Genomic DNA, 17,612 nt, shown 5'->3' with positions numbered 1-17,612 from the left:
AGAGAGAGAGAGAGAGAGTCATGTTGCATTTGATGTCCAGCCAGATTAGATTTGCGTTTATCTTTTCATTTCAAATTAGCAATGCTTGCCTATATCCATTCAGGTAATTAAAAGGTAACCATGAGGGAATTCATAGCATGCTCTGCATATCCTTAATGCACCTCAAGATCAGGTTTTTTCTAATTATAACCTCAGAGTCATAAACTCTCAGAACGTGGTTTATCAGAGTTGGGTGGAAACCTGATAGGTCTTCCAGTCCAGTCCCTTCCATTGCAGATGGAAATACAGAGGGACAAAGGCCATGGGTGCCTGATCAAGGGCACACATGTAGATGCAGCCTGCCAGGTGTCTTCTGCTTCTACTTGCACAAGAAAAGATGGAGGGATCCATGTCCCCAGGGCAGAGGGGCCCCATAGCCAGGCTCTGCTGACTCAGAATCCTTCTCAGTGATTCTGCCTCTCACTGACCAATACTAGAGCTTTTTATTCCTAGTCTATACCAGACTTTGCAGGGGTGTTTGGGGAGTGGACCTCAGAGGTAGAAGAAAAGCACCCACCCTTGACGTTAATACAAATTCTCTCTCGCAGTACGTCTAGAAATGGATCATCAGACATGGGGACCAGTTATAAGGCAGGTCCTTCAAGATGCGGGAAGGCAGAGTAACTATTTCTAAAATCTCATTCCAGGAAGCAGGTAGCCCTAGCTTTCTGGAGCAGCAGTTTTCAACCAGGAGCAATTTTGGCAATGTCTAGAGACATTTTATGTTGTCACACTGGGGGTTCTACTGGCATCTAGTGGGTAGGGGCCTAGGTGTGCTGCTAAACATCCTATAATGCATAGGAAGGTCCTATGACAACAAAGGAGTGTCTGGCCCAAAATGTCAACAGTGCCAAGGTTGAGAAACTCTCTCCTAGAGGAAGCAACCCATCTTATTCATTTTCCCTCCATACGACTCACATTCAAGTGTGGTAATGCTCATTGTTTTGCCTGTATAGACTTGTTCCCAGTGGCTCAGAGAGGATAGACTCACTGGTAGGTGAGGTGGGGAGACCAGGATGAGCTGGGGGTATTTTTAATAACATAAGTGGGTCTCAATAGACCTTCCCTTTCTACTTCAGTTTAGGATGAAGGAGAAAGAGAACACAACCTCTACTTGTTTTCTTCTTACCGTATTTCTTCTTCATTCTTACCTTGTACAGTCTCTGCCTGCTTCCTTCTCCCTTATTCATTTTCTGTTCCAACCCCATCTTGTCTAGGACCTTGCCCTTTCACTTTCTTGATGTCTCTCTTCTGTTCAAAGCTAAATATTACATAGAACAAAGCACAAGTTTTCATCTTTTCGCCTTGGAACCTAGACCCACCGCTACCCAAAGATGATTACCACCAGCCTCACTCCCTGTACATTGGTGTATTGTGGCAATGCCACCCCAGAATGGCTCAGGGTCTCCAGAGGATCCCCCAGGGTGTCCTCATGGTACTCACCCTTCACCTTGACCACTGCACCTGTTGGTAAATAAATTGATGTATAGGAGTTGCTTAAGGATTCTGATAGAACAGAGGTTATAAACATGAAATATGTGGATCATTGTTTGTACTATTTACTGTCGTGTGTGACTCAGGCAGCAAGAGTGTGAACATTTGTCACATGGAGTACAAGGGGCTGGCTGGAGGGGAGCAGTTTTTCTTCCATCTTTGTGAATTATGAAGTCGCCTGACTTTGGTGAGCATGGAAGAGTTGAGGTTCTCACAGCTGTAGACCTATGCACTCATTCTTGCTCATTTTTATTCTGATCAGGGTTATATGATTCCAGAGAAGTATCATGTAGATGTAAAAAGTGCATCAGCTCTGACATCCAAAGACTTGAGTTCGAATTCTGGCTTGGCTAATGACTAGTTTTGTGACTTTGGGCAGCTAACAGTGTCTTCTATCTGTGGAGTGTAGTAATAATGATCTTACAGAGTCATATTTTCCTCTGTCCTCAGGCAACCTAGCAATGAAACAACCTTGGAGCACACAGTAGGTGCCTCATAAATGTTAGTCCCTTCCCTTTGCCAAGAAAATGAAGTCACTGTGTTGTTGGCAAATGTGCCTTCCCAACTATGGAAAAGTTTGCACATCTTCACCCCTAATAGCTACACATATTGAGTTCTTGATGTGTCCCTTGAAGAAGAATGATTCACTCCCTCCTCCAGGTGAGACCCTGTCAGCATCTCCAAAATGTCTTCACAATGTAAAAAATGGGCAACCTGACTTATCTTTGCTGCCCCTGCCCTCTCCCAGCACTCTTTGCCAGTTTCCTGTGCCCAGAGACCTTGTAGTTGATAATTCAGTTCTGCACAGCAAACCCTCTGGGTTCTGCTAAAGGTCCTGCCTTATGTTGTGCCAGGGTGGGGTGAATGGATGTGGGTGCAGAAGGAGTTAGGACCTCAGAGTGGCATGGATTACAGAGACCACAACCCTCCAGGGATCCAGGACTCCCTGGTATTAGAAGAGGACTAAATTCTGCGGGGGTCAGGATTCTGCTGTGATTGGACATATAACCCAGATGCCATATGACTTGGAGGGTCCTGTTGGCCAAACTTGATCCACTGCTGGGTTGTGCCACCCACTGGGCCAGACCAGAATCATAACCATCCTCTCCATGTTATTTGAACTCTGAGTTAGAGTGGCACATGGTAGGTGCCCAGCTAAAGTTCCCCCAGGAACAATTGCCTCAGAGCCAGCCATGGAAGCAGGGCGGGGGGTTCCTGGCCCAAGGTCAATGTGTTGGGCCATTCTTGCATCACTGTAAAGAAATACCTGAGACTGAGTAATTTATGTGTATATATATATTTTTTAAAAAGGTTTATTTTTGTCTCATGGCTTTGCACGCTGTATGAGTAGCATAGTACTGGCACCTGCTTCTGGTGAGGGCCTCAGGAAACTTCCAATCATGGCAGAAGGCAAAGCCAGAGCCAGTGCATCACATGGTGAAAAAGAGAAGGGGGGTGGTCCAGACCCTTTTGAACAACCAGATTTCATGTGAACTAACTGAGCAAGAACTCACTCATCACCAAGGGGATGGTGCTAAACCATTTATGAGAGGTCCACCCCATGATCCAGTCATCTCCCATCATGCCTCACCTCCAGTATTGACAGGATTGCACTGGGGATCCCAACATCAGAGACTGCATTTCAACATGAGATTTGGAGGGGGAAGACATCCAAACTATATCAGTCGGCCTGCGCTGGCTTCCACAGTGTTGTCGATGAGGCCATGGTAGGCCTCACATCCAAGCTCTTGCTACTCCCAAACTGGAGAATACCTGCTGTCTACCTCCCCAGTTCTAGAAGGCAGAATGTCCACATTCAGACAATGCAGATGAGTGAGGAGGTACTGAGAGGACGCGAGTTGGAAGGGTGCACTTCTTAGGAGTCTTTTATACAATTCAGACAATAATGAGTAGCTTTCAACCCACTTGTGGACATTCAGGTGAGGAAACCCAGGGACTGGGGCAAGGGAAACCCTCTCTCTTTCTCCCTGTCCTTCCTCCCTCCCTGTAGGGTGCACCACCCTTCCCCCCTCACCTGCCTTCTCTTAAGTCTATTTGTGGAGCCTCAAGTCTGTGTGTGTGCGCGCGTGTGTGCATGTGTGTGTATAGTATGTGCATGTGTGTAAAAGTAAAGGGCCCCATGGAAGGTAGATAGGCTTTCTCTCCAAAATATGCTTGTGTGTGCAAACCTCGCTATTTTCACAAGGGCTCTAAAGGGGATAACGAAATTAAATTAAATCAAGCACATTGTAGCCAAATTATAGCATTTAAGCGCCATATCAGCTTAGAAAGTGCCTTCATGTGTAGTCACCAAAACACCCTGTGAAGAAGTATTCATTTTAGCCCTAAATTACAAATAAGGAAACTGAGGTTCAAAAAGAGAAGCACTTGCCTGAGGGCCCACCAGTGGTAAGTGACAGAGGTGGACCTAGAGCCCATATCTTTTGACTGCAAAGCAAAAACTTTTTCCAACTCACAGAAGAGTTGGCAAGATAAGATAATTAGGTGTGTCTAAGCATCCAGGACCAGAAGGCCACTGCGGGTGAGAAAGGAATATAGCTCTGGGCTTCTGAGAGCCAGAATCAACAGCTAGAAAGGAGAGAGAGGGAGGAGATGATTTCAGAGAGTGGAGTGAGGGATAGTCATGGGGAGATGGGCATAGGTGGGTGCAGGGACTTCAGTGGAAAAGTTGTGCAGGCACAAGGGAGCTAGGGGCAAGGGCATCATGGAGGGATAAGGGACCAGAGAGGTGCCTTCATCTGTTTCCGCCATGGGTCTCTCCCTCTGTCCCTGCCTCCATTTCTTGGCTTTTGTTCCTTCCAGAGCTGGTCCTTAGCAACCCCAACACCCTATGCACACACTTTGCAAGACTTCCTGGGGAGCTGGGAGATGTGCAAGAGACATGCGAAACCCTGGTCTAAAGCTCTGACTCATCCTTTCTCCCATCACTCACTTCTGCCCCTTTGCTCCTGGGGACACTAGCCCCAGTACAGTGAAACCACAGGGACATACTTCGCAGGGGTCACAGAGTTATATGGGTCCTCTGGTCAACCCTCAGAGCATAGCGGAGAAAACTGAGGTCCAGAGAGGGGATGTGGCTTGCCAAGGACGCACACTGGCTAAGAATCGGGGCAGGGAGCTGGCATAAACCAGACTCTTCCCCCACTGCAAAGCCATAGCCAGCAGCAGGGCCACAGCCTGAGACACTGCTTGCCTCTTCCAGAGTTGATCCCACTCTGTCTCCCTCCCTGCTTTACTGTTTAGTGTTTTTAAAGCACATCTCAGTTCAGTGCTTTTGCTACAGTAAATATCTAATAATTGTTTCAGACTCTATTACTTGCCTCACAAAACAGTGCCTGGAAATGGTGCTTACTTAGTTTTGTGTTGAAAGAGAAAAAACTCAGAAAAGGCCTGTCACATCTCAAGTGCTCTTGACTGTTTGTGGTCCAGAGATGGGAGGGCGTGGCCCACTACCTACCACCTGGTGCTGGATACGCCTTCTCGCTGTGGGGTGCATTTATTAACCCCGCTAAGCCAGTCTCTGCCTCCACAAAAGCTGCTGAGACTCTCTGTGTGTGTGTGCATGTGCATGTGTGTGTGTGTGTGTGTGTGAGAGAGAGAAGAGATTTACAGGCTGAAGTATTTCTCTGAGTATTAGTATAAAAATGTATATGTTACATATCACCTTGTGTGTGTATATACATACACACACATGTGTTGAAACATGAAAGTGGGTCCAACTTTTAATGGTCACAACCATCCCCAAAATCGTCCTCACAAAAGAGACCACAGCTGGAAGGCAGGGGTCATAATAAGCACATCAACTTTACTATTTACAAATTGTTCTCACATCCGTGATTTCCACTGATCCTCACAACCTAGATATTTCCATGTCCATTATTCAGATGAGGATACTGAGGCCCAGGGAGCTCAGAGTATGGACTGAAGTTCAAACACTGGTAAGTGTTGGGACTCAAGTTTTGGCTCCATGAAAGTGCAGAGGCTAAGGCACCAGATTTGGAAACACTAGTTTTGGTGTCAGATTTGAATCCTGACTTGAGCATATACTAGCTGTAAGACTTTGAGCAGAGGATTGTCTTACTTAATCCACGGTTTTCTCATCTGCAAAATGGGTATTGTAGTGTCCACCTGCTTATCTCATAGGAAAGTTATAGGATAAATGGTTGATGTGAGAATGGCGCAAGGTAACAGGTGCTTAATGCCTAGCCTGTTGTAGGCACCTGCACATATTTGCTGTTACTATGATCAGCTAATCCAGTTCCATTGCCTCTGTCTACAGTCCCAGCTAAATGAGCGCCTCTCACCTTGCCCTGGGTCAACCATGGTGTCACTAGATCAGCAGTTTGAAAGCATTTTTGTCTCAGCGTCCCTTTACACTGTTAAATATTATCGAGGAGTCTACAGAGCTTTCATTTATATGAGTTACACATACTTTTATCTTCAGAGAAATTTTTAAATATTTGTATAAAATATTTATTATTTTAAAATCATAGCAAACCCATTGCATATTAATACAAATGATATTTTTATGAAAAATAACTATTTTACAGAAAAAGTTTGTAAAAACAGTGGTCTTGTTTTCCATTTTTGGAATTCTCTTTCATGTCTGGTTTATCAGAAGACAGCTGGACTTGCATGCCTGTTTTTGCATTCAATCTGTTGTGAAATCACAGGTCATGCAGCCTCTGGAATATGCACTGAATGCTTATGAAAGAATCAGAGTGAAAAAGGCAAATGACACCTTGGTATTATTATCAAAATAATTTTGACTTCACTGGCCCCCAGAGGTCCCTGGACCATGCTTTAAGAACCACTGCATGAGATGAAGACTAAACTCTCTTCCTGTCCAGGCAGGCTGTGGTTTATATATTTCTGTCACTATATCTGGAAAATTAAGATTGACTAAGACAAAAGCAAACAATATCCTTGTTAGGTTTCTCTGTTCTAGGGCATTCACTTGCGAACCTGATATTGACAAACTAAGGTTGGCTACTTTTTACCAACTTCTTCACTTGTGTCCACCATTGACCCTAGGCTGTTGATTGATTGATTTATATTATATGTGTGTCATCGAAGAGGCATTTGAATTTATTGTCTGACATAAGAAGACTGAGTGATTGTAGGGCTGATTGCTGCAAAGACTTACCAATCATCATCAATGACCCAGGTTCTTCTTTATTCTCTACAGGCTTATTTTATCAGCTTTGTCTCTCACGTGCTCAAGATGGCTGCAGCAGTTCCCGCCACCACATACAGACACGACAACACTATCGTCAGATAAACCTTTGTTTCTGTTTGGTCTCTTTGTATTAGTGGGAAACATTTTCCCAGTGGGCTTTCCCTCAAATGCTATTGTCTAGAATAGAGTCTCCTGCTTTATTGGTTTGCTGGGCTGCTATACCAAAGCACCACAAACTGGGTGGCTTAGAACAACAGAAATGTATTTTCTCACAGTTCTGGAGGCTTGAAGTCTAAAGCAAGGCTTCAGCAGGACCATGCTCTTCCTGAACATGTGGTAGAAGGGTCTTTTCTTGTCCCTTCCATCTTTGCAGCTCTGGCGTTCCTTGGCTTGCAGCAGCATAACTCATCTTTCATGTCTTTTCACATAGTCCTCCCTCTCCCACAGAAATTTGACTGTGCCCAAATTTCCTTCTTTTTATAATGATATCAGTTGCATTGCACTGACTTAATGACTTTGTCTTAACTTGACTGCATCTGTAAAGACCCTATTTCTAAATAAGGTTAAATTCACAGGTACTGGGGCTTAGGATTTCAATATATCTTTTTTGGAGGGACACAACTCAACCCCTAACCCCTGACCTTTCTTAAATTGGTAGCAAAGGAAATACAGCCATGGCAATTGGTTTCCAGGGGGTTTCAATCAGGGGTAGCAGCCTCACTGGGAAACATTTGCATATGTGGGGAGGAGGTTTTGGAAGATGTAGCATCTGGGGCCTCTCTGAGCATACAGTCCCTGGGGGGCAGAGATGCTCCACGTCTGTATCACAAATGCCGATGGTGTTCCATGGAGAAAGGCTGGGGTCCAGTCAGGGCCAAAGGACACTTGCAGCACACCTGGCCTCTGGGAAGAGGATCAACACTGAAATACAGCCAGAGACACAAAGGGAGCGGGCAGATTCAGGAAGGCTATTAACAATGTCTGCTGATTGTTGAACTGATTTTATTGTGTGTGTCTTTCCAAGGGCCTCCAGCCCAGAGCTTTGAGTAAAGCTACAATTGTCTTCCTCTCTGCTGGGCCTCTCCTGATGAGGGTGAGGAAGAACAGTGAAAATGAATGTTTTGTTTGTTAGAAATACTGTCCTCCCCTCCCCACCCACACTCACCCTGTACCCCCAATGTTAGTAATGCAGCTGATTTTGAGAGGGGAAGAGGAAGTAGAAGAAAAGAAAAAATCACTCACAGCTTCACAACACAGCCACTATTATTTTTAAAACTTTCATTTTTCAGACATTTTGTTATGTGTGTTTCATTTGTGAAACTGAGATCCTTTATGTATTCAAAACCAGGCGTACCACTTTTAGGAGAGTAATGCCTATTGTTTTGATTATACAATAGACGGGATGCAAAAAAATATAATTCTAATTCCCAGACCTAATTCCCCAATAATAACGACTGTTATCATTGTTGGATCTGTCTAGTTTGTTCCCCCTGCTAAGCATTCTAAAATAAAATTTTGAATATTATATTTGGGGTTTTTTTTTTAAACCCCAGTTAACCAGTAACATTTAAAAGTTTGACAAAAAACACAATATAAGGGGTAGCTTGGTGGCATATAATATCTGCCACTAAGACTGTCCCAATTAAAAAAGCATAATGATTCAGAACATTAGTGGCCAGGTTTCTAGAAGCAATGGGCCTCTTCACCTGAAGTGGAGTGGTCTGGGTGAAAACCCGGCGTCTTCATTGCATCCTGCAGCACCTGTGGAATTGTAGACAAGACCGTGTGCAGAGCTGGAGGCAGCGACTTTCTCTCTAGGGTCTACTGTGACAGTTGTTATAAGTCTCCCACTGTGAAGCCTCTAGGACAGAGAAGACAGATCCAGGAGAACCACTGTCACCCAGGCACCCACCAGGCTCAGCATCTATGAGAGAAGCCACTGGTGGTGGGTGAATAAATGGCTTGGGAGAGTTCCTTCCCTTTTCTAGACCCGTTACCTCCTGGATAAAACCGGGAGGGGTAGACTGATGCTTTCCAAGGGTCTCTGCAGCTTTCTCAGTTCAGCCAGAGCTCCTCCTCTCCTCCCAGCTGAAGGTTGAGTGGCCATTGATCATTCAGCCATAAGAGGGGAGCCCATGGCAGATGGCTCATCTCTGAAGGTTCCCGAACACTTTCACTCTGCTTCACTCCCTTCCTGAGTGCAGTTCAGAGCCAGGCTTCAGGGCCACCCAAGGGCTGTGGGCCTGCAGGTTGTCCAACCAACCACCCCGCTGATCCAAGGGAGAGGGCAATGCTTCTCCAGTGAGGATGTCTGTGGACCTGGGGCTCCCTGCACGCACCATGGGGACGAGCCCCACCAGCTCCATATCTTCCTCCCTTGTCTTCCAACCTCTTCCTGCAGCTCCTCTGGCTCGTTCATGCATACTCACTGTGCTGCACCCCCCCCCACCCCCTGTTCCCTCTGTCTCTCTGCAGACTTCCTGCTCATGCTCCATGCCTGACCCCTCCTCTCCGCCCCAGCCTGCACCCCCTGCCTTCCTGTGTGATGGGAAAGGTTAAGTGGAGACACGCTCAGTCTGTCTGTTGTGATGGAGACGCAGCAACTTTCTCCCCTAATCAATCTGTCAGGCATGATTAGGCTGCCACGAAACACAGACAGCTCACAGCCCAGCCAGCCCAATGGGCTGACAGCTTCCAGCCAGGACACTGCTGGGACACACACAGACACACACATGCTGAGGCACACACACAGTCTGCCCAGACTGCACCTGGGGCCTCACTGCTGTGACGGAAAAACTATTTAAACAGAGAAGGCCACTACTTTGGTGACCACTCCCTAAATCATTCCTTTTTTGTTTCTACAAGCATGTACAAAGTGGCCTGTCTGTGACAGGTCCTGTTCCAGAGCTGCAAAGCAGCAGGGAACAAAACTGGCTGACAAGGCTGCCCTCAGGGAGCCTACAGGCTCACAGTGAACAGACAACCACAGGTAAGCTGATAAACAAGTAAAGCTTTCAGCGTGAACAAAGATGCTGACTGCATGGAAAGGAAGGGAAGAGGAGAGAGCACGGCAAGGGACTGGGGTGCTGATGGGCCCCAGGCAGGTTGTAGGAAGAAGCTCTAAATCCCCTTGTTCAGGGAACTGCTCACCTCACCAGCAGATGACATGGCTTCAAGCCACCTCTGCCACTAGCTGTGTGACCCTGGGCAAGTCACTTAATTTCCCTGTTCCTCAGTTTCCTCACCTGTAAAATGGGCTTCATAAAGATTGTTGTGAGGGGAAATGAGTCAAATGCGTGCAGGCTGCTCAATAAGGTGGTAGGATGGACAGGAGGTCCCTCTCCCAGAACAGAGTCCTGCAGGTGAGGGCCATAGGCAGGTAAGTGTAGAGGCACGGCATGGAGGTCAGGCGGGTTGGAGCCTACAAGACGAAGGGCCTAGAAACGTAAGAATTAGAGCCAAAAACGGGTCATCCCACTTCTGATTCGGGTCAGGCCAGGCATCCAGGCGGCATTGAATTTCATCCTCCAGGAAGGCATTCTATGTCTAAACTTTCTTTATAAAAATATTATGTGAAATGGCACAGATCGACACTCATACAATGTGTGGGAGTCTAGGAACTCCGGGGGCCTGGGCATATTTCACTGAGCCTCTGTCCTGAAGTTCCTCCCTCTCCTCCTTCCCACACCCTCTACTCCTCTCCTTTCCCACCTAGCCCCTCCGGCACAAAGATGCTGAAATGTGGCAGACTCCACAGCCAGTAAACTCACTCAGTGTGGGCACCTATAAATAAGTCAAGTGGAAAGTTACACAAACAGAATGAGGACATCCTCACAGCACAGGGCTCTGCTCCATGGCAGTTCAGACCAGGATCCCGCCTCCTTACCTCCCAAGTTGCCATATCTGCTTAAATAGTCCGGAATCTGCTGTGGGAGCTCCCAGTCTTAGGATTTCTGCTACAGGTATCCATGCTTAGAACCACAATTGGCAATGATGGGAAAGGAAGACAAGTCCTTACTTATTGGAGCCTGGTCTGAGGGAGACACAGTCCCGTCCTCAGGGAGCCCCAGTCTGAGGGAGACACAGCCCCGTCCTCGGGGAGCCCCAGTCTGAGAGAGACACAGCCCCGTCCTCGGGGAGCCCCAGTCTGAGGGAGACGCAGCCCCGTCCTCGGGGAGCCCCAGTCTGAGGGAGACTCAGCCCCGTCCTCGGGGAGCCCCAGCCTGAGGGCGACACAGCCCCGTCCTCAGGGAGCCCCAGCCTGAGGGGAGATTAAACCAATAAAAGCCGGCAAACAATAACAACAAATACGTAAGACTAACATATTGTTTTGAGACAATAAGAATATAAAATACCAGATAGGAAGAACTTTTCATGGCTTTGAATTCCAATATTGATCCCTTGAGGATGGGGAGTGACAGGAACAGAGGCCTCACCCCTCCTGGATTAAACCCAGATCATCAGGGCCAGGAGCGCTGCCTGGGAGAACACAGCGTGTTTTTCATCCTTCCCTTCTTCATCCATCCATTTCACACTGAGCTTCGCCCTCTCCAAGGGCCTTACATGCCCGTTATGTTACTGGAGCTTTACAACCCTTCCCTTCACAGGAGCTTCAGAAGCCCTCTGAGATGTGGTAGATGGGGAGCATCATCCTTATTGTAAATGAGGGGAAACTGAGGCCCTAGAATTGAAGCCTCAGCTGGTTGGCCCAGAGCTGGGTCTGGGATCTTGAATTTTGGCCAGTGGTATTTCCTAATATAATGCTGGTTTCCATCTTGTGACTCTGTTTCTCCTTTTTGAAGTGGGGATCATTGTGATGCCTGCCTCATAGCAGCATTTTAGAAATTGAATGCGTAATGAAAATTGAGCCATTCCAAAGATACCTGGCACACTGTAAGCTCCCAATTACAACTACTGCTACTCCTACTCCTATTTGTTATTTTTTATTCTGGGTTCCCTCAAGCATGGATTTTTTTTTTTTTTTTTTGAGACGGAGTCTTTCTCTGTCACCAGGCTGGAGTACAGTGGCTCAATCTCAGCTCACTGTAACCTCCGCCTCCCGGGTTCAAGCGATTCCCCTGCCTCAGCCTCCTGAGTAGCTGGGACTACAGGCGTGCACCACCACACCTGGCTAATTTTCGCTATTTTAGTAGAGATGGGGTTTCACCGTGCTGGCCAGGATGGTCTCCATCTCCTGACCTTGTGATCTGCCCACCTCGGCCTCCCAAAGTGCTGGGATTACAGGCACGAGTCACGGCTCCTGGCCCAAAGCATGGATTTTGATGCAAGTGATTTGTTTGGGAGGTGTGGCAGGGTGTGGGGCCTTGAGGAGGGAGGGAAAGGAAGCCCCTGGAGGGTATGCTAATGAGCAGCCACCACTGTGGAGAAGTGAGTCTCCATCTAGCTGGGGACCTCTTGGCCGTTGTGTAGAACACACCTCAGCTTTGTCCCCTCTGGGGGAAAGGAACACAGGACATTTACCCTCCAGCTCCCAGGCTTCATTGACTGCTCCGGGACTGTCAGCTCCTGACAGCTGGGGCCTGTTCTGTGCATGAGTCAGGAAAAAGCCTGAGACTAGTCACAGTGCTTAGTGTAGGGCCCCAGGCCATGAACTGGGTCAGTGAGTGGAAAGAATACAGAGTGTATCTGCTACATACAATCCTAGTCCCTTGAGAAATGTGATCCTCTTTATTGGATCCCACTGGACTTGGGACAGAATTCTGTAAGAGTCTGGAAACTCCTGGCTGAAGTTCTCAAAGGCAGGGACTTCATCTGCTTTGGCCGCTGCTCTATCTCCAGGCAAACACATTGCTCTTCACACAGTAGGTGCTCAACAAATACTTCTTGATAACTACAGGAAGTCCCCTGTGATAGCGCTTTAGGGCTCCACTTTACTTTCTTGTCCGTGCCTCTCAATACACATGCTCAGTCCTCCAGGGCAGGCCTGCACTCTGCGCAGCCTGCGTACTTAGCACGGTGACTGGCATGTGGCGAGTGCTTATGACTCACATGTCAACTGAATGCTCAGGATTCCTGGAGTCCAAGAAAGAAGACAGCTCTATTTTGGGTGAGGAATGGAAACCAGAAGCTGGTTCCTCAGTGAGCACAGAGGCAGGATTTGGGGGCAGGAGAGCTGTGGGAAGCCATCTGGAGAAGACTGATGGATAAAGATTAAAAGTGTCAAAGCCACCTGGAGGAAAAGCAGGAGATAATGTCTCATTGCCTCACCAAGTTGGCAGGCCTGTGGGATTGCCAAAAGAACTGGCCCTTGGCTTGAGAAAGCTGCTGTGGAACCCATGCTTTACAAAGGATAAATGGGAATTTTGAAGGGAGGAAGGCCCGCAGAGGAAGCTTTGAGAGCAACAGAATTGGAGGCCCCAGCAGGTATTGTGCAGCCTTGGCAGTAATGAAGAATCCAAGAACAGTGGATACAGCAGAGAAATGGCCGCAACATGAAGCAGAATGAGAGCGGAGGGCATGGGGGCTTCTGCGGCCTCCATCAGTCTAGAGGGTGATTGAGGAGGGAAAGGAGATGAAAGCAGGAGAGAACTGCAAGCGCTAAGGAGACCACCTTAGAAGTCCTTTCTTGAGCTCTGTTTCCTCTGGACAAAGCCTACCTTACGATAGTAATCAACTGACAGCAAGAGATGATTTTAAAGGTATATCAGTCGGCCATTGCCACCATAATGCTGTGTAACAAACCAACTCAAAATTCAGTTGTCCAAAACAACACTCACTTGTTTTTAGACTTTTTTTTTTTTCTTCTCAAATTCTTTCACACTGTTTTGGTCAAGATGTAGGGCCTATGTCCTCTCTCCTTGAATTCAAACTGAACTTAGTGACTAGCTGGTCACCAACTCTGAAATGGTCTACCTCTAGATTTTTGTGATGCAAAAAACAAATATTGTTTTAGTTGGATATTCTGTTATGTATAGCTGAAAACACCCCGATGGATGCAAAGATATTTTAAGTCACATCACAAACCAGAGAGAGATTTTTAGCCAGGGGTCCCTCCCACAAGGCCTCAGTAGCATGCCTGTGGATCCAGTAGAAATAGTTCTTCTCTGTTACTGCACATCCTTCAGTGGACCTCCTCTCACCCCACACCCATCCCTGACCAACCAGAGGACTCTCATATCCTGTCTCACCTTGGCTTGCCTGTTCATCTCCACCCTTAGTAATATCTGTCCCCTCTCCCAAATCCAGCAGGATTGTCTGAGAGGATCATGCTTCTGCCCTTTAGCCCTCATGGAACCAACCAACCAGTTGGCCCTGCTGGTCTGATCTCCATCCACAGATGGGCTTGGAGCCATAAGTGCCAGTTCTTACAGCAAGAATCCTCTATCATAGCCAGACAGGTTTATACCATAACCCTCAGGGATTTGGGAAATTACTCATCACAGTGCACTTTCTGGGTCAAAGATCTTCCAGAAGGAAGAGAAGTAGAAAGCTCTGGAATAGTGGACTCTGTAGGGGATGTGCCCAGGGGATCCTTAGTGCTGGAGGTGAAGAGATGACTAAAACAAATGCTATTTGTTGATCTGTGGTTTTGATGGATCTTCTGTCCTCCTTGATGTATTTATATCTTGTTCTGCAGTCATGAAACATTTTTACTCTCTCTGATTGTAGAGGCCTCTCATCCTCTGTCTTCACCTCTTAGCTTAGTGCATGTGTCTCTGTCTTTCCAGGTTTCTCTCAGTGTTTGTCACTCTGCACGTCGCCCTCTCTGGACCTTGTCTCTGTATCCTTTTCTCTCATGCACATGGAGTGCTCAGCAAATGTGAGCTAAGTATTTGCTGACTTTCTGGGAGTACATATGTGTCTCTACCAGTCTTCATAAAGTCCTCCTTTAGTATTTAAACTTTTAAACTTAAACATTTTAGGTCTGGGGGTGATAACTTCAAATGTCGTTTAAAGGCAGATGAAATTTTCTTGTCATAGCTGATAAGGACTTTTGATCCACTGGCCATAGAGAAACAGATTCTCTTCTCTTTCAGAGTAATGCTTTTTTATTTGTTGCAGGAGCTAAAATTGTCATTTTCCTTAACTTCAACAAACTGAATACATTGGCTTGTGGGCTGTATGAGGAGGTTAGCAAAATTATGCATGGTCACTAGAAGGCATGGCTCACTTCCCTCAATGTGGCCCAGCCCCGGCCCTGGGGACCAGGCCTGGTGCAGGGTGTTAAGGTCTCCAGCCACCTCCCAGAGGTGGCTTCCTGGGAGAAGATAAATAAAGGGCTCACTTCCTCAGACATCTGCTCCATGGCCTGATTGGCAGTCATCCCCACATCCATTTGCCCCTACTTCCCCATCTGGGAGCTGAGCTGTGGTATCCTTAAACATTCAGATGACTGATACTGGAACAGACTTCTCAGTGAACTCAGAGGGGCAGCAAACTTTCCAGCTTGGCCCCCTTCCCCATTCCCTGCTATGGAGATGACACCTTCTGAAGGCAGAATAGCTTTGCAATATCTGCATGCTGGCTTTCCTCACTGCCATTCCTGCTTGCTTAATTGAGCTAGAATATTTCGGTTAAACCTGTGAGGTTCCAGGCTTTCTTCCCAGATGCAGTCCCTGACACCTGGGTGGAGGCTGGGGAGGTAAAGAATGCCTGCCTCACCCTGTCTGGCAGGGCAGATCTAGAATTAAAGGTCTTCAAGATTCATGTGGGGCATTAGGTAGTTAGGAAGAGCAAAGACTGACAAAGACCCCTGGACAAAGAGGAAAGCTGGCAACTCTCTTGTTTTCTTTCTCCTCACCTTTTCTCTTATGTGGGAAGGTGGAGAAAGAACAGGTGGGGGAAGTTAGGCCTATAAAATCGATGGAAATGCTCTTCTCTTAGCTGAGCTAAAGCAGAGGAACTGTTTGACCTCCATGTAGCATGGGGTCCTCCGGGAGTCGGGAATCTACTCTGATTCTTCAGCCACAGTGGTTCTGTCTTGACATATGCTACTCCTGGGCAGGGTGTGGGAGGGGGATGCAGGAAAAGGAAGTGATCTACACAGCTGTAACTGCAGCTCAGAGGTGGATAATGGCATTTCCTGAATGTCAGATGCAGGAGGAACATTAGCTTTTCTTGTGGAACCTTTGAGTGTTACCCTTGGGTAAACTAAGGCCTGAAAAGGGGAGGTGGTTTGCCCAGCCTCCTTCCTCAGTGTCCTAGTCTAGAGTCCAGGCTTTCTGACCCCCAGTCCTGGGATCCTGGCTTCTGGTGGGCCAAAGATATCCTGAGGCAGGATGGGAGATAAAGCAATCTTGGATCAGCCATTTCTGTGGATTACTGTTATCCTGGAACACTCACTGTGGTTTGTTGTCATCGTGGAGCACTCACTGTAGCTTGCTATCATTGTGGAGCACTAATGGTGGTTTGCTGCCATCATGGAGCACTCACTGTGGTTTGCTGCCATCATGGAGCACTTACTGTGGTTTGCTGCCACCGTGGAGCACTCACTCTGGTTTTTGTTATCATGGAGCACTCACTGTGGTTTGCTGCCACTGTGGGGCACTCACTGTGGTTTGCCGCCATCATGGAGCACTCACTGTGGTTTGCTGCCATCATGGAGCACTCACTGGTTTGTTGTCGTCATGGAGCACTCACTGGATAGGCAGGCACAGTGGAGAGTGCTGTACAAACGCCATCCCAACTGTTCCTTGCAAAAACCCTATGCAGTGGGTACAGAACTATTGTCCTCTTTTCCTGACTCAGGGGAAAAACAGATCCAGAGAGACTCAGTAGCTCTTGCCAGCAAGTCTGTGGAAGGACCAGTCTTCTAAGTTTGCTGCTTCTGACTCCAACCCCCATTCCCTAAGTCCAGGATTCTCAGTCCTGCCTGCACACTAGAGCCTCCTGGGACCACCTGACATACTCATGCCAGGCCTGAAGCCCAGACTAACAGAATCAGAATATCTGAAGGTAGAGGCTAGGTATTAATGTATTTTTTAAAAATATTGACACATAACATTCTTTAGAAAAGTGTACAGTTCCTAAGTGTGCACAACTTGAATGTTCACAAACCGAACACACCTATGTAACTATCACCCACATCAAGAAACAGAGCATTGCATTGTCAGCCACCCAGAATCCCACAGGCTTCCTCCCAGTCATGCCCTGAAGCTCACCAATATTCTTTCTGACATCTTAGACTAGTTTTGCCTGTTTCTGAGCTTCTTACAAATAGATTAAAAAGTGAGTCCTTTCTTTTGTGCACAGTTTCATTTACTTAATATTATACGAGAAGCATCCATGTTGTTGCTTATAGCTGTATTTACTCATTCTCACTGCTCTCTAGAATCTCACTGTATGAATATGCCACTCTTTATTGATCAGTTCTTTGATTAAAGAGCATGTGGATCATTTCTCGTTTGGGTTCCTGTGAAGAGTTCTGCTATGAACGCTCCTGTTTGTGTCTTTGGTGGATATATGAGGCATTTATGTGGGTATGCTCTGATGGAAGTGCTAGGTCAGGCCATATGTGTATGTTCAGTTTAGATCCCACCAAGCAGCTTTCTGATGTGATTGTGCAATTTACACTGCCACCAGCAGTGAATAAGAGTTCTGGTTATGCCACATGCCAGCGAGAATTTGGTATTGTCTGTGCTTTTCATCTTCGCCAGCCTATGGAGTGTGTAGTGGGATCACACTGTGGTTTATTCTGTGTTTCCCTGATGACTAGTGAAGCTGAGCATCTGGATGTGTTCATTGGTCACTGGGTAGCCTCTTTTGTAAAGTGCTTGCTACGTTTTTCTCAGGTTTCTGTAGTTTTTAAAGCTCCCCAGGTGATTCTAATACATAACCAGGGTTGAGAACTTCAGCAGCTTAACCATTGTGGTAGAAAGTTTTTGGCTTAGAGAGGCAGAGTTGGTGAAGCAAGGGTAGA

This window comes from Papio anubis, chromosome 6 (assembly GCF_008728515.1).
Source record: "Papio anubis isolate 15944 chromosome 6, Panubis1.0, whole genome shotgun sequence".
NCBI classification, from domain to species: domain Eukaryota; kingdom Metazoa; phylum Chordata; class Mammalia; order Primates; family Cercopithecidae; genus Papio; species Papio anubis.
Note: the sequence above shows the minus strand (reverse complement) of the source record.